Below are 22222 nucleotides of genomic sequence, written 5' to 3' on the forward strand. Positions count from 1 at the left end.
AAAGTCATGCTGATATTAAATGACAAAAAGTGCTCTAGGTAACAGCATCTTTACAGAACTCCTCAAAAGTCAAAAAGGGAAAAGATAACTACTATTAGAAAATTTTTCATGGATACTCAAAATGTAAAACTCATAAAGAGTGGATTCAAGTTATAGTGACCCTTAAGCCTGAGGAAAACAGTGAATTGGCAGGTATACTTGCTTAGAGATTTTTGCAATTTAGAATAGCATCTTTTAAGAATGTTTTAAAGCAAGTATTCCCATTGGGAAAAAAAATAGACCTTTTCATACTTCTCTCAGTTCCAGTAAACAGGTTCTAGCATTGACTATGTATATAGAAGATAACAAACAGAGGTCAGTGAAAAGTTTTATTTGGAACTCTATTTTACCTGGAAGAGTTGGAACTAGATGATCTTTGAGGTCCCTTCCAACCCTAACTGCTCTATGAGTCTATGATTTACTGTAGTTTTATCTAAGTATAAACTGTCTCGTGGAAAAACGTTTTGCTTGACATCACAAACACTGTGAGTTTTCCCTTGCTTTGATGGTATAATTCTCAGTAAGATTGAAGCTGGAGTAGATATCTTGGCAACAAAATCAACTCTTTGACAAACTCGATGGTTGCGCTGAAGGTTTTGTTCATGTGACAGTACTTTTCAGTACTTAAAGCATCAGTATGTTGTTTATTGCCTGTCATACATGTTTATATCTGACATGTAGTTTGAAAAAACAGCAGGCAGAGAGACAACTCATATTAAATTCAATTTGCTATGAGATTTAAATATATATTAATTCATTAAGCACCATCAGACCACACTAGAGAGAACTCTTGAGTATTCCCAGAATTTGAACACCTCTGTAAAACAGAAGTCTGAGTAAAGCTAGCTAGTACTAGCTGAAAAAAGCAATCTTGAATGCATAAGTTTCTATCAAGCATGCATGTTCTGTTTGCATTGCACTTTTGCTCATTTGGTTGCTGCAACAGCTGCCAAATTAGAATACTAAAATTTGAAATATTTTGAAGTTGAACACTATTGCATATATGGCTTGTAGTATTGTTAATCATTCTATCCGTAAACATTGTACAAACAGTTGAAGTTACAGAAATTCTGTAAAATTACCAATATCAAAGATCAAACACTTCGTAGTGACTTAGAACCAGGATGTAACTAGGAAATCCTTTCAGGTACTGGCCTCAAATGTTTTCTGAAGATACAAAGAGCAAGCATGTATTAGGATTTTATGTGTCATTAGATAGTATGAAAAATGAACCTTTAGTAGCCAAAAAACCCCAAATATTTTTGACTTTGTAGAAATCCTTTTAAGGCTTATTTTATTTTGGCACCATTGGACGAGGATCAAATGCTCAACCACTCAGTCAAGGAAGGAGAAAATGTTTCTAGATAGAAACATGATGAGTCTCTGTAATGTAGAATACTGTGTTCAGTTCTGGAGTCCCCAACATAAGAAGGACATGGAGCTACTGGAACGAGTCCAGAGGAGGGCCACAAAGATGATCCGAGGGCTGGAGCACCTCTGCTATGAAGACAGGCTAAGAGAGTTGGGGCTGTTTAGGCTGGAGAAGAGAAGGCTCCGGGGTGATCTTATTGCAGCTTTCCAGTACCTAAAGGGGGCCTACAGGAAAGCTGGAGAGGGACTTTTTACAAGGGCGTGTAGTGATAGGACAAGGGGCAATGGATTCAAACTGAAAGCGGGGAGATTTCGATTAGATATAAGGAAGAAATTCTTTACATTGAGGGTGGTGAGGCAGTGGAACAGGTTGCCCATAGAAGTTGTGGATGCCCCATCCCTGGAGGTGTTCAAGGCCAGGCGGGATGAGGCTTTGGGCAACCTGGTGTAGTGGAGGATTTCTCTGCCCATGGCAGGGAGGTTGGAACTAGATGATCTTTAACATTCCTTCCAACCCTAACCATTCTATGATTCTACTATTCTATGATTCTATTCTACTTAAGTTATTCTGTTATTCTGTGGTTCAGCAAGAAAGGAAAATGATCAGTTGTCTGTCCCTTCATTCAATAATATTTCTGAGTTTTATATACTGACACCTTCAAAGAACATATATAAAATATCTGCAGAGAAAAAAATCTGGAAGTTCCATGGGGCTACAAAGAAGTTATTGTTGAAAATAATGCTAAGAGACAAAAGGGATTGGAAAAGGGGAAAAAAAACCCAACAACTCCAGAGGGATTAGCTGATTATTGTTCCTAAAGATTAAATTTAACTCACATAGAAGGTTGTGGTTTCAGCCAATTTTTAAAAGAACTGGGCATATACAAATCAGAAGTGGCTATTTGATTTTATACATCATACAGAGAAAAAGTACAGAAACTTATTGTACATTGAAGGCAACTTGTTGAAAATTTGTAAAGTGCATGTATTAACTCTCTAGTGCAATGATATGAAAGAACTAAGTTCCTGTTTGTCAGCATATCCTTTACAACACTTTAAAACTTGTTGAAATTGTCATTTAGTATTCATGACCACAATGTTTTCCATACATAGAACTAGATTTTAAGGGTGCTAGGAGATTACAACTCAGTAAATATGTAGAGTATACAACTGTTCCCAAAATGAAGCTCAAATAATGCAGATTAGATTCTGTCAAGGGTTTCACAGGATTAAATTTTCCTTGAGAAATCAAGATTGCATTGTTCCTTTTGCTATGCATATATTTTTAAACAGTGTATTTCTAAGAGCCTATTTCAATAAGAACTGATTGAGTTGGTTCAAGAATATTGACAGAGGCTGATGTTTTCTTTCACAGATTATTTCATTATCTACATAAGTAACTCTTGATCTTAGCTTACTCAGAATTTTATATGAACAAGAGAAAAACAGAACTATGTCCCATCAGTTAATGACTCTACTAGACTTCAGCTAATCATATATGTGCATTTAATTAAAAAATAGATTTGAGCACGATCTGTAAAAGTATTTACTGTTCAGCCAGAAGTCTGGACATCCTGAAATCTGTTATTTTTCCATTTTAGCAAGGAGAAAGCAACTCCATTGATCACTCACAGATACACATACTTCCAAAGTTTTTGTCAAGAAAACTGTCAGGACCAGGAGGATTACTGATGATTTGTTAAAGCGCTAAGACCATCCAGTATGTACAGCTGATGTTGATTCCCAAGAAGCCCTTACTAAGAACAGTCTAAGTAGGTTGCAGCAATTTTTTGATGAGCTGATACGAGTAATATGGCAAAATTCTGGAGCCCTGAGAAGTTCTTATTGACTCACATAGGGACTCAGAAAAGTATGTTATGAATATAAATGGGTTATTTTAGTGTATGAGACATAGAACAACTGTTTCAGTTGAAACTAAATAATACCTAAGAATTATAACTGAGAAGAGAGAAGCCTTTTGAAGTACTGGAAACATTATCAGCTTACTCATCTATGAAAGCAAGTGAAGTGGGAATGTATATGACTCAAATGGTTGTATTATTCAAGAGATTTCTACTTAAAAACTCCTCGACTTTCAAAAGTAGATTTGTTCTACAGAGGTTTTGTGGTTTGTTTTTTATTGTTTATTTTTCCTGAATGTTAAGTGACTTCTTACTTCTTATGTTAAATGTTTTCCAATATCATTTTTGTGTAAGAGTGAATGGTATTGGGAATGGAGGAACAGGAGAAATTTGTTAGTCTACCTTTGCACTGATGGTAGAAATTCTGGCAAGGTCTATACACCCTCCATCCACTTGCGACGTTTGTGTTGCATCAGCATCCAACAGGTAGTTATCTTTAAAGATAACTAAGATATCTTTTTATCTGTATAAAGATGTTCTTAGGGCTAAATTCTCCATACACATGCATAACAACTTTGTCAGCCAAACCTCTGTGAAGATTGATCACAGATCAGCAGCAACTTTTCTGCCATCTGCATACCGCTGTTTGCAACTGCTGACATTTGTTTTTTTGTCTTGCATTCACCATTAGTATCCCACCTGAACCTCTCTGAAGGTCCTAAGATGAGATTTGAGTTCCACTACTTGTACAAATAAACAAAATATTTTTATTTTGACCTTTGAGTTAAAAATTATGCAAGGGGAAAGAAACAGAAAAGGAAACAGTAATAGAATTTATATAAGCTTTAGAGAAGTACAGAGTAGTGGCATGATAGAGTAGATGGGAATGCTGAGAGGTAACAACAAAACTTAATAAAAACCTTAGAATTCTGATAAGAAAGGGGAAACATGTATTGGTGACTGTGCTGTCCTCTTGGTATTGACTGTAAAAATAGGGCCTGGAAAAGAGGTATTTACAGCTCAGCATTGACTTGACATTTATTGGGATGTAGTGGTGCCTTGGCTTCCAAATTTCATTAAGAAATGTCTTCAGCAATGTCATGTAAACCCTTTTGTCGCAAGGGTGTCTAGATATGTGAATGAGTCATGAACAAAATACATCACAAAAATGAAGTGCATAGATCTCTGGAGTATAATTTGTTGTGTATAAGGGGAAACCAGCCACTGGGGACATCTACATTATGACCAAACTTTGTACTCCAATCACTGCACTGGAGAAGGCATCTGATGTCACTTTGAGCATCTATGATGAATCCTGCAAGACAGATTGAGAAATTGTGGTGGTTTTAGGCTGATCCAGCAACTAAAACTCACAGAGTTTCTCCTTCTCCAGTAAAGTAGAGAGGAGAGAAAAAAAAAACAACAAAGGGACTGAGGGTTGAGACAAGAACAGAGGGAGCACCCACCAATCATGGTCCTGGGAAAAACAGGCAGAGCTTTTCTCAAAGCAAAACAGTTTATTAATGATTACTTAGAAGGACAAAGGGAAACAAAAACCGATTACTCGAGAGGACAGAAAGAAACAAAACCAGATCTTAAAACCGACACCTTCCCCCCCCCCCTTCCTTTTCCTCCCGGCTCTAACTCCTCCCCTCAGCAGCACAGGGGGCAGGGACTGGGGGAGTGCAGGTCAGTTCATTCCGTGCTGTTACTGCTGCTTCTTTCTTAAAGGAGAAGGAGTCCTTACACCCTTTTCCCCTGCTCCAATGGATCCCCTACCCACGAGGAAAAATCCACAAACTTCTCCATCGTGAGTCCAGCCCACTGGAAACAATCCTTCCCCACAGATTGCTCCGGTGTGGGCTTTACCACAGTCTCGGGTACTTAGGGAGCTGTAGCCACTCGCTCCGGCGTGGGTTGTCACACAGACTCCAGATGCCTCTCTGCCTTGTCGTGCACCCCAACACGACCATCCTCAGGCTCAGGCATCTTCTCCCCACGGGCTGCGAGTGGGTTTCTGCTCCACCGAGGCCGTCCTGGTTGCAGGGGGCCGCCTGCTATCTCACCATCAGCCGCAGGGGAAACTCAGCTCCAGCACACCTCCTCCCACTCCATCCTCACTGACCTGCTGTTGATGCAGCTGTTTCTCTCAGATCTCAGTCCTCTCCAGGTGAACTCAGCCCAGTGGGCACCCTGGGAGTGGGGTGCCCCCGAGTTCCCCAGCTGGCTCCGCCGCCGCCATTCTCCGTGGAGAATTCTGGCCGGGAGCCAGGGAGTGGGGGCAGTGCCCTCCTCCCTTCTCTGCTCGATCCTGGGCGAAGCACCTTTTCCAGTTCCTTTGTCCTGACTTAAATAGGGCAATTCGCAGAGGCGCCCTATTGGCTCAACCCCGAGGGGGATGGCAGTCTGATCTGGTGGCCAGAACTAAGCCTAACCTGGTTCCAAAACCGGGGAGGTCGCAGGGAGCAAAACCCCTCTCCTGCCACCAGAATCACCCCCCCCTCCACATCAAACCATGACAGAAATGTATTCTAGAAACTGTATCTCTATTCTGAATATCCTCAACATTTTAATAGTAGATGGACCTCAATCTCTGAAGTAAAATAACTTTATTTATGTAGAATTAAATTGATTCAAGCAAATGAGTTGTGTTTGTACCTTTAAATTTGGAGTACCATCTGCTGAGATAAAGGAGTATATTCATGTGTCTATATTCTGCTCCACACATTGTAAATGCATAGATTTCTATTATGATTTTGGTTAATTTAATAAAAAAAAATATTATCAGATAGATAAATCATTTGGCTGAAAAAATTGACTGAGATTACAAAGGAAGAACTTGTTTTGATTTTGTCTTTTTAAATGTGCTGTGTACTAAAATAATGTTTGAAAAAATTACAATACTGTTGAATTTTAGTGGTATAAACCAGTATTTTTTAGTCATGATACCATATACAACTTTTAATAAAGATAGGCTATCCTCTATGGATTTTCATTTTTTGTTTTACTGCTTACGAGTGTTTTGAACTTTTTGAAACCTTTACTACACTCCCTCAGTATGGGAGGACATAACAAATTTCCATCTCCTGCTGAGATTTAATTTTCAGTGTAAAGAAACAATCAATACTATGTCTAAAATTAGGTTTCTTATTCTATTATTTTTTTAATTGGGAATTTTTTAATGTAATAGCAGACAGATTACCTTGATAGATGTCAAATAAGATTTGTGAATCCTAAATCAAGCTCCCTAATAAGACCGCTGTTTAGATTTTTTCCTTACTATGAGGAATATTGACGAGTTGTGGAGAACATCCTTTTTGTAGCAATCAAGGTAATAGATTCATACAATGGATTATTATGACAGCTGCCATCTTGTTCAGAAATAAAAAACTCGCTGTAGCTTGAGATTGATATTTGTAACAGATAAATATCCTCTCTGCCCTGCACAGAGGAAATAGTTTGCAAACTACCTGGAGGGTTACCCAACAGTAACATGTGCAACTTCTTCCTTTGCCTTTTATACGTGAAAATTGAAACCTCAGAAATATTTGCATCCCTCAGATGATAACAGACTCTAAAGAAGCTAACATCCTCTAAGACATAAGGAAACTGTTAAAAGTTTGTCATGTGTAGTAACTCAATGTCTTGTGCAAGGCTCTTGAAGAGTTTTACTAAATTTAACATCTAAGAGAAATTGTTTTACCTTCATAAGATTACAAAATTATAAAAAGAATTACACAAAAAAAAAGAATGTATTAAAAAGAAAAAACAAACAAAACAAAACAGGAGCATCCTAGCTGTTTATAGTAAAATACAAAGACGGAAACATTGTTGTACAATAACGTACCAATACTCTGTGAAAATAATGGCAAGATTTTTAAATGTTAGCATTCATTAGGACTTCACATTATTTGGAAATTAGATTAGAATTTTACTATAATTAATCATTTTTATCATTTAGGCACCCTTGTAATTCACTAAGATCTCTTTGGCCTTGCAACTGTACTAACATGGAACAAAAGAAAACATCAGAGTAAACAATGTACAACACTAGCAATTTGGGGGTGGCAGTGTTGTTGTGGAATCACAGTATATAATGAGTATTTAGAATATTTTTAACATATAAACCCAGATCTTGATACTAATGAAATTAATAAAAAAATCAGACTCTATAAGGCATTTTTGTATCAATTCATCTCTGCATTCAAAAACATAGTAGTTCTATCCAAATGAAAAATCTTGATTGTTTCAGGCCTGATTTTTGTTTCCAGCATATTTCTTGAATAGTCAATTTCTCACCAGTAACAAACTTTTATTCAGAATCAGTACTCTCATAGTCTGGGTAGGTCTGCTACAATGTTGTTTGCATTTTAGTTTGATTTTACTTTGTGTATGCCCATAAAACTAGGAAGAAGAAAAATTCACGTTAATGAACCGGTAAAGATCTGACATGTATAGAAAACTCATGTTAATGAGTTATTTGCTAACTCTAACACTAAAATAATTTTCACAAATGTTTAATTCACTACTATTTGCCATGACTTTCTTCTGACAAAAATTACTAGATGGATTGATGGTGAATTTGATACTGGGAAATACATTTTTATTCATGCTATGTTGTCACAGAAGATAAGGCAAACACTCTGTCATGCAGTTATCATCATACACTATTCACTTATTTTGGGGTCAAAGTTTCAATTAATTTAGAGGTCACTTTCCAAGCTCATAAGGAAGAAATTTTTTTGTGATGGGAGTGATGAAATACTGGAACAGGTTGCCCAAAGAAGTTTTAGATGCCTCATCCCTGAAAACATTCAAGATCAGGTTGATTAGGGCTCTGAGCCATTTGATCTAGTTGAAGATCTCCCTGCCCATTGCAGGGAGTCTTGGACTAGATGACCTTTAAAAGTCCCGTCTAACCCAAACTGTTCTATGATTCTATGATAATATGATAAGCAAAAGCCATATTAAATTGTTAAGTAAATTAAACCTTTGGGGTTTTATACCCAAAGCTTAAGGACTTAATGTGTCTATCCCAACTGCCATGTGTAAGTATATGTTTATTTCACTCTGTTTTCTGTGATAAATTAAAAATATTCTTTATCAGTTCATTGGGACTCATAAAAACCAAAAGAAACAAAAGAAGAACTTCTTCCAAATAAAGACCAATCAAAAAAAAAAAAAATCTTTTGACTCATTATAACCATCAATCACTCTACTGGAATTTTCAGAGGTAATTAAAAAGACTAAAATGCAATCAACTATTAGTTTACATTTATGCCATTAAAAATGTTCATATATGTCCTAGGAAATCCAACATTGTTTTCCTTCTGGCCTTTACGAGTTTTGATTGTGGTTATTTTTAGATATGCCTATGTGATAAAAATTGTAATTTATTTATAACAAAGAAGAGTGAAACCCGGAAAAAAATACTTTGCTCTCCAGTTTCACTACTGTGTTTTTTTAAGTCCTATTTTCAAAAATCAGCATTTCTTACTGTACTTCTTCTTTTCCACATTAACTATATTTTGTCAACACAATGTTGATATGTACTTTAAGGTTCTCAGTTTAAATTCTGTTTATATTCAGTAGAGATAAATGAATCTGTGAAATGACTTTGACTTACTTTTACATCTGTCTGATGATCAGATAAACTGTGGTTCTGTTTCGTCTGTACTATCTACAAGGAAGCTGGAATGAAAAGAACAAATATGTGTGTTTATCTTTGATCAGAGCAACTCCATCCTGAGTCATAAGAAAAAGTCCTGTAATTTCCTTTTTGTTTATGGAGCACCAACAAGACCAAGACTCTGGACACATCCCAGTGGGGGGAAAAAAAAAAAAAAAAAGCAAAGGAGGAAAGGACTACATACTAAGACAAAACGAAAGAAAAAAGCTTAAGGGGATTGGAAATCTTGTATTTAAGGAATATTGTGATCATTCCAAATATCTCCAAGGTATTAAAAAACTTCAAAATGAACAGTAAAGACAACACTGCATAAAAAGTATGATATAAACTCATATAAAAATCCTTGTCAAATTTATACTAATTGCTTTTTTAAGATTAAAAGTGGCTAAGATTTTAAGATTAAGTGGCTAATTTTTAAGATTAAGTGGCTAAGGACAGGAGCTATAAAAGCATCAACTGGTTTCATTATTGCAGTTGTTTGAGAAGCTTTTCAAATAAACTGGTTTTGATACTGAGGTCTGAAAAGCATTTTCAACGTTGACAGTTGCATAAAATACAGCCTGTAAACTGGGATTAAAATGTAGTTTCAGTGCTGGCACTATTAATATTAGTGTTAATAAGGTGGAGGACTACAAAGATGACCCAATGACTCGATGACAGAAACTGAAAAGAAAGCTCTATGAGAGTCCTTTTTGATGACTATGTCAATCAATGGAACTGAGAAATCCATGTGACCTTTTTCTCCAACCCCAGTTCCCTCAGCCGCTCCTCATAAGACTCATGCTCTAGACCCTTCACCAACTTTGTTACTCTTCTTTGGACATAATCCAACACCCAGTGTCTTTCTTGCAGTGAGGGGCCCAAAACTGAACACAGTATTCAAGGTACAGCCTCACCACTGTCAAGTACAAGGAGACAATCACTTCCCTAGTCCAGCTGGCCACGTTATTTCTGATACAAGCCAGAATCTATTGGCCTGATTGGCCACCTGGCCACACTGCTGGCTCATGTTCAGCTGGCTCTTGACCAACACCCTCAGGTCCTTTTCCACAGGGCAGATTTCCAGCACTCTTTCCAAAGCCTGTAGTGTTGTATAAGGTTGGTGTGAGCCTAGTGAGGACCCAGCACTTAGCCTTGTTGAACCTCATACAATTGGCCTCAGCCCATTGATCCATCCTGTCCAGATCCCTCTGTAGAGCCTTCCTACCCTCAAGCAGATCAACACTCCTGCCCAACATGGCGTCATCTGCAAACTCACTGAGGGTGCACTCAATCCCCTCATCCAGATCATTAATATAGGCACTAAACAGAACTGGTCCCAGTATTAAGCCCTGGGAAACACCACTTGTGACCGGCCACCAACTGGATTTAACTCCGTTCACCACAACACTTTCAGCCCAGCCACCCAGCCAATTTTTGACCCAGCAAAGTGTATGCCCATCCAAGTCATGAGCAGTCAGTTTCTCCAGAAGAGTGCTGTGGGAAACAGTGTCAAAGGCCTTACTAAAGTCTAGGTAGACAACATCCACAGTCTTTCCCTCATCCACTAAGTGGGTCACCTTGTCATAGAAGCAGATCAGATTAGTGAAACAGGACCTGCCTTTCCTAAACACATGCTGACTGGGCCTGGTCTGCTTCATCAGCCCCTTTTCTATTGCACTGCCTTACTTGCTAGTAAAGTCACAGCTTACGATAGTCTAGGATATCTAAATTGATAGTAAATGGGCATATTTTGGGATATGAACTTTTTCCTGTGTGCTCTTGAAACAAGTACATAGCAGAGAAAGGAGGAAAAAGTTCTCTAAATATGTTTAGGAATGGAACATGAGAGAACATGGGGAGAGTTGGGGAGTATTGATAGTCTTCGTTTCCTCGAGAATTTACTAAACAACCATAAGTATGTGGATCTTTTCATCAGTGTAAAAATCTCCAGAACCTTATTATTTTATCACAACAGCATTTTTTTTACTCGGGACCTGACAATATAAAAATTCTGAGAGAATATTTAGCAGCTTATAAGAAAATAACTTTTACTGCAGTACTTTGTGGCAAGGAAAAAAAAATGCTTTCATGTCCAGTATATCATGGCAAGAACAATGTTACTCTATACATTCAAGAAGTTTCCTCCAATCTGATGCGAAAAAGTGGAAAATTTTTCTTTATATTTCTGTTTTAAACCAAAAGAATTTTTCTTAAGCTGCGAAAATAATCCATCTATTGTTTTCCTGGACTCGTGCAAGGTGTTTGACACTGTCCCACATGATATCTGTGTCTCTAAAATGGAGAGACACAGATTTGACCAATGGACCACTCGGTGGATAAAGAACTGGCTGGATGGTAGCACTCAAAGAGTTGTGGTCAATGGTCTGATGTCTACGTGGAGACCAGTGTCAAGCAATGTCCCTCAGGGGTCTGTTCTGGGTCCAGTGCTGTTCAACATCTTTGTCAGCAACATGGATGACAGCATGAAGTGTACCCTCAGTAAGTTTCCCGATGACAACAAGTTGTGTGGTGCTGTGGACTCACTTGAGGGAAGAGATGCCATCCAGAGGGACCTTGATAGGCCTGAGAAATGGGCCAGTGCAAACTGCATGAGCTTCAACAAGTCAAAATGCAAGGTCCTTCACCTGGGTCGGGCCAATCCTAGGCACAAATGCAAACTGGGCACAGGGTGGGTTGAGAGTAACTCTGAAGAGAAGAATTTGGGGGTGTTTATAGATGAGAAGCTCAACATGAGCCGGCAGTGTGCTCATGCGGCCCAGAAGGCCAACCGCATCCTGGGATGTATCAAGAGAAGTGTGGTCAGCAGGTCGAGAGAGGTGATTCTCCCCCTCTACTCTGCTCTTGTGAGACCCCACCTCAAATACTGTGTCCAGTTCTGGTGTCCCCACCATAAGAGAGACATAGATTTGTTGGAGCGTGTTCAGAGGAGGGCCACAAAGATGATCCAGGGGCTGGAGCACCTCTGCTACAAGGACAGGTTGCGGGAGCTGGGATTGTTCGCCCTTGAAAAGAGAAGACTTTGGGGGGACCTAATAGCTGCCTTCCAACACCTAAAGGGAGCCTACAGGAAGGCTGGGGAGGGACTTTTTACAAGAGTGTCCACTGATAGGACAAGGGGAAATGGGTTTAAGTTGAAGGAGAACAGATTTAGATTAGATTTTAGGAAGAAATTCTTCAGTACGAGGGTGGTAAGACTTTGGAATAAATTGCCCAGAGAAGTTGTGGATGCCTCCTCCGTGGAGATGTTCAAGGCCAGATTTGACTGAGCATTGAGTAGGCTGATCTAGTTGAGAGGTGTCCCTGCCTATGACAAGGAGGTTGGATTAGGTGATCTCTAAGGTCCCTTCCAGCCTATGCCATTCTATGATTCTATGATTGTTTCTCCGTGATTTTGTACAATTACACTGAGCTTTCAGATGTCAAAACTTATCAAAATAATAATAGTGAAAAAGCTGGTTACAGATAAATATTTAGAGTTTAAACTTTCCGGGTTGTATTGTACAAATGTACATATGTGTATATGTTACTTTGTTTCATATATTGCAGTTATTTAAAAAACAGAGCATAGTAACACCCTCCCCTCTAAATTCTTTCAGATTCAATAAACTTGGAAATTTTTCATTTTATGATTAAATCAGAATTTTCTGATTAGTAAGTAAATAATTTAAATAGATTTGACTGAGTTAATAATCCTGTAAAGAGAATATAGTCTGATACAATACATTTAGGTTTGAACATTCCTGTTGTCTACCAGATGGTGTAGCCTAAGCACTATGACGGCAATTATGACAGCTTTTTCTAACGTTGTGTGTAATCAAAGAATTTTTCAACATCATTAGTAATACATTCCTTACAGAAAGGAAACAGTGTCCTGTTGATAACGATTATTCAAAGCATAACAATAACAGTTCAGATTCATAGAATAAAATATATCCATGCTCTCTAGAATTCCTTTAACTCACAAATACAAGAGCAATCAGTATTTTTGATTGCAAGTTTTTAAAGACAATCATATTTTAATAAATGTAATACATGCTAAAGAGGGATGTGTCTTGTCCTCATTTCAATCAAATTTGAAGGTTTTCATAATACTGGTAGTGGGGATAGGAACATAGACCTGAATCACAGTTTGGATCTGAACCTTCTAGAGTGTCTATATTTGTAACTGACATTTGAGGAGAGAAATTGAAAGAAGTGTCTTGGATACTTCTGAGAGAGATAAGCAGGAAATCCTGATCTTAAATCAGACTTTCCTTTCCTTTTCTCCTTTCCCCTATTTCTAAGATATGAGTAAACGACATTTCAGAAACACAGTAAAATGATTAATCTGGATAATCGAAATTTCTTTGCCTGTCTTTTTTTTTTTAAAAAAAAATAATTGGAAGGAGAAAATACAATGCAAATTCTTTTTGAGCAATCACAAGAACATTTTTGCCACATTTTTGGGTTTATTTTTTTGCCATTATGCTTATATTTTTCCAAAAATCGACATTTACAGAAAAAGAAACTTCTGAAAAAATTCCAAATTAAAGTAAGTTTCAATATAAATACTGTAGATTTACAAAACCAAAAGATTTATTGATTTGAGGATAGTAGATTTTGCTCAGAAATGTAGTAACAGAAGAAAAGAAAGACAATTTATTAATTTTTGCATTTCTTCAAGTCTGTTGTGGTACAAAGCTAAAACAGCTAAAAAAAAAAAAGAGACTCCATGTTTCTTTTATTTCTTATCCCCTTCTACCTGTTTCTCCCTTTGCTCTTCCACCTCACTGTACTTGAACAATGATTGTGAGATAAAATGTTAATTGAAATGGACATAACTAATGAAAAAATCCATGCTGTTCATAGATCCGCACATTTCAAAGTTACAATGAAATACAAAAGAACCCAGAATAAAGAAATTTAATTAGGGGAAAAAAATAGATGAGAGAGGGAATTGGTTTTGTGCATTGATGCTAACATTCTAATAAACTACTCTGGCATAAGGTCATAACGATTTACAAAATTAAAAAAAGAATAGTATCATACAAAAGCTTTTAGTCTTAGGAATACAGAAACAAACATCTCTTTGTGGCACAGATCGTCGTGTCAGTGAAGGCAACAGTAAAGAAACCACAAATCCCGAGAGCAATATCTGTAATTTCAATGATCAGAAAGTACAGACATCGTAACTAATGATTATGACACAAAAAAGAGCAAGTATTAAATATTTACCAAAACAATGGCAATAAAGAATGAGGAATGGATTTTAGATACAGATAAAACCCAGAGCTTATCCATACAGAGATGGATTTCTTCCAGAGCATTTATTTTCATATTATTTTTGGGGGGCATAATGAACCACAATGACTACATTCACATGGCTGACTTCACCTTGCTTCCTTTAAACCATGTGCAAACGACAGGAAATCAACATAGATAGATGGTACATTGCTGGTTACTGTATAGCATCCCAATGTAGGTATAACTCAGAAAAACTAGAGTGGCTTGTGTTCTGATTATATTCGCACCCTCAGACAAGATGGTGTGACAACTAAAAAAAAATAAAACCTCAACCATGTCTTAGAATTTAATCAGGCATTTCCAGTTCCCTGATATTTACTGTGCAAGTAGTCAGCTAGATTTTCTAAAACACCTGAAACAATAAGCACACTGCTGATCATTAGAGCATGCCACAAGTTCAAAAATGGAAAAAAAAGCAAGTGACAAAACACTGCTGTTCCCTCTGAGACATTGCCCCACACAAGTAACATCTCCAAGTCTTGGTTAAAGAACAGTAGAATCATGAGATTATACTGAGGCATTACCTTCAGAGGAAGGTAAAGGCAGAAGTTCAATCAGCAGAGCTGGATCACTTTGCCTTTTCCTCTGGTCCCATTCAGCTTGCTTTGGAGTCCTGATCTTTCACTTCTCCAGACTGGCATCTATTCAGAGTACACTGGGGTTCTCCTTCCACAAAGTGTTGAGATGTTGCTTCTTATGGACTTTGGTCAGTAAAATGAACTGAGTTCCTGAGTGTTGTATTGTAGTGGTAACCCCACAAATCTGAAAATGAGAGAGGCAGGTAGCCACATCAGTGTGATACTGAGATATTTTTTATCTTAGAAACTTTAAAGTAAGAGGAAAAAAGAAACCAGTCTTGTTTGAGGATAGATGATGCTCATTAGCTATTTAGTGCAAATAATTGTGATAGATTTATCCATAAAATAATTTGAAATTAAATGATAGTTTAAAGCTACAATAACTTTATAATTTAGGAAAAAAAAAAGAATGTCTTATAATGAGCAAATACCGATTTTCCTCCTTCAGTTTTCCTTCAGCTCCTCCAACCTCCATGTCCTAGTTTCAGTGGAAATCAGAACCTATTATACCTACTGAATTCGTATATTAGTTTTCAACACCATGACTGTGATGACAAATTTTTAAAAATTCATGCAGGTGAATCATCTAGCACTGCTCTGTGGTTTGGTTTAATTACAGTGCTTTGTAGATCTTAACCTGGCCTTGTCATGACCTAAAGAGTTACCTGGCCTGTGGGTGTATAGAGATCAAGATCACGGCTCAATAGGATTCCATAATACACAAGGACATGGAGGTTTTATCCTCTGAATTTCTCTACATAGTTGCCACAAAAATCTCTAGCAATTATACTTTTTATTAATAAAGTAATGTATCTATCAAGATATTACAAATTATTATCAGCAATCATTTGTAGCAGGGATCAATAGTATAGCAGTGACAAATTATACCAACAATCAATAACAGCTGCACCCAATAATAGCAGCAGTAAAATATATATAATATTAGAGGTTACAAATTTGTCACTAGTAAACTAAACTTATCAATAACGTAACAGCAGATACGCTTATTATAGATTACTTAAATATATATATATACACACACATATAGTAACAAGTGCATTAAACCAATTCCAGAAGGGGTTCAAACCATACCAGAAGGGGACCTAACCATCCCAGAAGTGGGATGACAAACCAAACTGACCCCAGAAATGGGCTCAGAGTGGAATCAATAAAATAACAGACAAAGTCTCACTTCAAAGATGATCTAAGTCACAGAGTCTGGGGTCAGCCAGGTGTCCACAGAGAGAGTCCAAGATCTTCTAGAATGTTTGTGCAGACCTGTTTAGGAAAGGGAAAAGTACATACAGCAGGAGAAGTCTTCAGGGAGAGAAACACCATTTTGGATAAAAATCAAAGTAATTTCTATATTAGAGACATAAGAGGGTGTAGGACATCACCATTTCAAGCAGCCAATAGACAATGTTAATTTCTGGTTTTGACCTGAAACATCCAATAGCCGACGATGTTTTCTTCGCTCTCAGACCAATTTTTATTTTTTCCAGACTGTTTTCCTGTTCTTGCAGTTAAAACAGCCAATGGCAGTTACCAATTCTTACTTTCTCAGGATGTTTTTCCTTTTTTCCAGACTGTTTTTCAAATTTCAGTCGATAAGTTGCAGTTACAGTTCCTTGTCTTTGGGCTTATTGATGGTATCTCAGAATGTCTCAATTTTCAAGGTACCTAGCTGTACTTCAAAGACACCAGCTACATTTATCAAGGATGCTTCTGATTAGCAGATCTAGTTTGCAGGCTCACAGCTGCCAGGCTGCAGGCATTTTCTCTGTCGGTATTTCAGCAGACATTTTCTTCAGTAATTTTCCCCTTATAAGCAGGTCACCTTTATGGCTGCTCACATTGGGCCCACATACATGTTTATGTAGTCACACCAAGGTACCTACAACGACACTTAAATTAGTGAGTCAAAATAGTCCAACTGTGTATCCATTACAGGCATGCTCCAGGAATTCAGATGAGTGTTAAAGAGGCAAAACTTTGGATTAATCTTTGACACTTCATGAAATTGTAGTCAGTCTTCTTAAAGCACATTAAAAAGGAGACATGCATAATTTCAACATGAACTACATGTACCTTGTGAGCAAGTGCTAAATCTCATAGTAGGAAGCATATGTTAGACAGGAAAATGAGAAACAATACTGAAAAAACATCTGTTTATTAAAAATAATATTGTGTTAACTGACACATCCCAAAATCTAATTAAAGCATCAATGTTCTACAAACTACTGTAAATTAATACTGAACTGACAAGAGAAGAAAAAATAGTTTCTAATATTACTATAGGACCCTGTAATTCAGTACTCAACAGTCTTAAATTCTGAAAAAAATACTAGAAAGAATAGGAATTGCATTCCAGAACAGGTGTCAGAACTTTTTACTGTCAGTAAAAACAGGCACTTTTGACAAAATATGTTCTTGAAAAAATATGCTGAACATATTCACATTATCCACCTTACAAGCCTGCAATAACAGTTTGACTATGGAGCGCTACATAAATAAATGAATGCAAAGCTTTTCTGTATACCTGAAGATACAGCTTAGAAAAGATGTTCATATGTACAGATAAGTGTGGGCTCTCACACACATTTTAGAAACAAGCTCTGTATGTGAAAATACATGACAAGTGGGAAGCTAGGATTTTTTAAAAGTTCAAGATGTCTTCAATATCCATTTTGATGGATCATTATAAGAAACACTAAAACATATAGTCTTGTCAAATTCCAGCAAGGCTGTAAAATAATATTCTAAAAGCTAGTATTATTTCCAGTTATTACTTCCTAGAACTTGAAATAAAACAGTAAAAAAAAATATTTTTAAAAAACTGTGGATAGTGGAAGACAGGTTAGCTAACTGAAGAAATGCACAGAAGATGACGGGGGAGAAAAAAGATGAACAGTGACATGAGAAAACATAAGAAGTAGTCTTGTAGAGATAGGAAAAAGTTTCAGTAAAATCTGTCTGCTTGTTGCTTGATAAGATCTGGGTAGCTTTTCAAGACCTTGTAAAGTTGGCTCATCTGCAGAACCAGTAGGGATATAGTGGGTATTTTGCTAAATATTATTTCTGATTCTTTTTATCTCCAGGATGGTGTCATGTCTTAGCAGTACTGATTATCACTTCAAAAAGTGTCTTCTCCCTTGGTCTAGTACAACACCTCTGAGACTCTCAGTGTGGGAGAAAGAGGTTTGAGAAATACAACTGAGGACTGAAAATCATGAATCCAGTGCTTTATTCCTAGGTTTGCCTTTCGTTCCCTCTTCACTTGCATAGTGTCATTTCCTTCCCTTTGTTTCTCCTTGTTCTTTCACACTACAGAAATCATACACACATGGGTAAAGCAGTCTTTCAAAGCTTAGCTAAATGTTGTTGATTCATCAGATAACAACCACTCTAAAGTGCAAATATTAACAATGATTTCAAAAAGCAGATTATTCAGAACTGACCACATAGTTCAAGTGATGTTGCTTCTGGAAGAAGGCAGCAACTCTAGGAATAATAATGTAATGACCAAACACTTTATTCTGCCAAGAAAGCTTGGCTCTCTTTGATATTTCAGTGGAATGTTCAGTAGCTCAGAGGAAAAACGCTGAGAGTTTTAAAGATGTAAGTGTATTAAGGGGTATAGAATTTTTTAAAATCAACTGCGTGTTCAGAGCAGCTGGAATCTGAAATTAACACTGTCTTTTTGTCCCACTGGAAGAAATTTAGCTTTTTTTATATTTCTTTGAAATCATAAATATTTAATATGATGTAAAGTCCTATGAAATCAATCATAAAATTACTATTAACTTAAACAAACTTAGACTGGTAGGCAAGCAGCCTATTATTGTAGGTTAACAAAATTAGAAAATTATCAGTAATACTACTGCAATACCAAGCTGAGCCAAACTCCAGCATTTAAACACACAAATTAATTTTAAGAACTACTTCATAATTGTTTTATTTTTTAGTAGAAGAAATATACACTTTTTTTACTGGTCTTCTGACTCTAGACCTGTAAAATTTTCTCAGATTTCAGTAATTTCACTTTTCACTTACAAGTGTGAAATAGGGAAACCATGTGTGAATTTTATGCTGCCTTTCAACAACCATTAACGTTCTGTATTTTTTCGTAGTTAGAAAATACGTCAGTATTGTGTTGCAACTACCAAGCAGATCTTTTCAAATCAAATAACCCATACACTGGAATTTAAAGTCATCTGAGGAACTCCTATACACATTAACCTTACCTTTCAATGACTGAGAAATTGGAGATATAGTTGGTCTCCCCTCATATAAATATTCCCTACTATGTGTCCCAGTAATATCCTGGCATACCCAAACACAAAAATTTGCTTAAAAAGAAGACAAAAGAGAGCTTTGTATGAATAAGTGAGTCACACTTCCATTCGATCGAGCTTTAGTTTAAAGTTCATTTTGTCCTCAAGATTCGCACTGGTTCTACTGAAGCAGTAAAAAGTTGTTATGAAAACAAGGAAAATAAATGTTATTTCTACTCATTCTGCAATACCGATAATAGGATGCGAACAATACTGAGAGCATTTCTGTAGCATCCCAAATTAATATCCTGCTTTGTTGAGCAGATGAAATACAGAACGTTCCTAGTGACCCTGGATCAAATTACATTGAGATTGGACTAAAATACCCTACAAGCTCTTGACACAGATAGTGTAACTCATATTTCTCCACCTACCATGTAATACTCCTGGTTAAAGGTAATTGTATTGCTGTTTTATTCTTTATAGTAGAAAAACTACAACAAAAGGAAAGTATTGCCATTTCATTTGACTATGGTACAGTTTTCATTCAAGTACTTCACTTGAGTTTTGTGCTTCCACTCCAAAACTCCAAGAAAGATTAAGAAAAAAAGTCCCTAGAATAGTATTGAAAAGGAAAATAGACTGTTAATGGCAGACACAAGAAGGTACTGTCGCTTAACTTTTGAAAGAAAAATCTTAACACAGTTTGTAAGTAGATGGAGAGCAGAAATTTGACTGAATTTTAGTTTCTGTTGGCAGTGAAAACAAGAAGAAAAATCTACAAAATTTGAAGATACAGGAAAAGCTAGTTTATTCAGTAATACAATTTACCAGGGATTGTGGTAGACTACTCTCCTGGTTTTAGCTGGGACAGAGTTAGCTCTTCTTTTTAGCAGCTAGAAGAGCTCCGTGTTTTGGTTTTAATCAGAGGCTCGCTCTGAGAAGAATGCTGATAGCAAGTTGATGTTTGTGCTTGGACGTGAGACTCCAAGGACTTTTCAGTGTGCCGGAGTGTAGAAGCACGGCGGGATAAGGGGGGAACATAGCTGGGACAAGGGGAACACGATTCCCCTTGTGATTTGTGGTGGAACTTAAGATTGAGGGCCAAACTGGCCAATTAGTATTCCATATCATGCAGTGTCATGCCCAGTATAAAAGTGAGGGTCAGCCGGGAAGAAGGGCTTTTGCGCTTTGGCTCTTTCGCCGCTTCTGCTCTTTTGCGCTTGCTGCGCTTTTGCTCTATTGCCTTTTTTTTTCCTCTCTCTTCCAGTACTCCCACTCTCGGAGTACTATCTCTCTCTCCCCCTCTCTATTTCGGGGCCTTGCGTTCGTCCGGGATTGCAGCTTCGGGATGAGACAGGCTGTGGATAAGAGGGAGTGGTGAGCATCTACACTGTGTATTACTTATCTGTATTAAATTGTTCTTATCTCAACCCACGGGTTTCCCGTTTCTCCTTTAATTCTCTCCCTCATTCCTGGGAGAGTGACCGGCTGTGTGTGGTGTTCGGTTGCTGGAGCGGCCTAACCCACGACAACTACTAATAGTTGAAAAAATTAAAGCAACTTCCCACCCCACCCCATGAACTCTTTTATACAAAAAAATAATCACAGAATCTTAAAATATTTTAGGTTGATAGAAAGTCTGCAGCTCATCTGTTACAACACTCTGACACTCTGATCAAAATGGGAGTGGCTTTGAAGTTATACCAGTTTGATTAAGGGAAAATTTAAAGTACTTTCATGGAAAGAATTTCCGCAACCTTCCTGGGCAGTATCTGACCACCCTTTTTGCGATATTTTTCTCCTCTTCTCTAATTAGAATTTCCTTTATTGCAAATTAAATTTGTCGCTTCTAGTCTATTCTCTGTGTACCTACAGGGATAGTACCTCCCATCAGGTAGCTGAAGACAGCAGTTAGATCTTCCCTTCAATCAAAAGAAACTCAGCTTCGTCAGCTCGACTTCCTCGGCTCTGCGCCCACAGCTAACTTGATGGCTTCCTGCTAAACTCATTCTAATTAGTCAGTCCTTCTCTTGTGATAGGTGGGCCAAGCTCCACATGCAACATCATGAAGGCTAATATCAGGGAAGGATTACTTCTCTGGACCTGCTGGCAACACTCTTCCAAAGGTAGCTTAGGAGGTTGTTGCCTTTCTTTACATAAGAGTGCATTGCTGGCTCATATTCAACTTGTTGTCCACCAGAATCCCTGTGTCCTTTTCTGCAAAGCTGTTTTGTAGCCAATCAACACCCAGACTGTGCTGATGCCCAGGATTATTTCTCTCCATGTGTAGGAACTCCTTGAACTCCATGAGGTATCTGTCAGACCATTTCTCTGCCCTATCAAGGTCCATCGAATTGCATTCCATCCCTTCATATAGCAGTATTCCACCCTCTGCGCAAACCCTGACATAAAGGCAAGGAAGTAAACGAACTGACAAAAAGGAATTACTACTTAGCCTGGAGGCCCAAGACATCACTGACAAGCTCCTTGATGAGGTGTAGGTGTCAGAATAAAGAACCTTAATGGACACAGAACAAAAAAAACATGATAACAAAGGGACCTTCCAGGAAAACAAGAATCAGTAACAACTGTTCCAGAGAACTGATGTCCTGTACCCACTTATATATCTACACCAAAAAGGTATACAAAGTAACTCACTATCTACCAAAAACGACTTTCTCTTCGAGAGCTTCCCTGGACAAGATCTCCCAGACAGACCAGCCCCTTGCCAGAGACGTCTGTCTGTCTCCAGACTCCATGACATGGACCATGTATGAAGACAGACTTTTTCCAACATTAAGTAGCCCTGCTCCTGGGAGTGGTTTGATCAGTGTTGCACCATTAACACCTCACAAAATACATATAAACATGCATATAGGTGAAGAATCATAAGTATATACTTACTTTACTAGTAGTAATTCTGTAACAACTTGTTACATATGTACTTACCCTACTAGTGATATTCTGGTTTATATGCACATATATACACACATTTGCTTTAGTAACAGTAATATGTAATAAATAAGATTACAGAAATGCATCTTCCAAGTCCTTGTGTATTATTGAATCCTGAAAACACCACAGTCACAACATTTACACACCCACAGGTTGGGTAACCCT

This window comes from Tauraco erythrolophus, chromosome 1, assembly GCF_009769465.1.
Source record: "Tauraco erythrolophus isolate bTauEry1 chromosome 1, bTauEry1.pri, whole genome shotgun sequence".
Lineage (NCBI taxonomy): Eukaryota > Metazoa > Chordata > Aves > Musophagiformes > Musophagidae > Tauraco > Tauraco erythrolophus.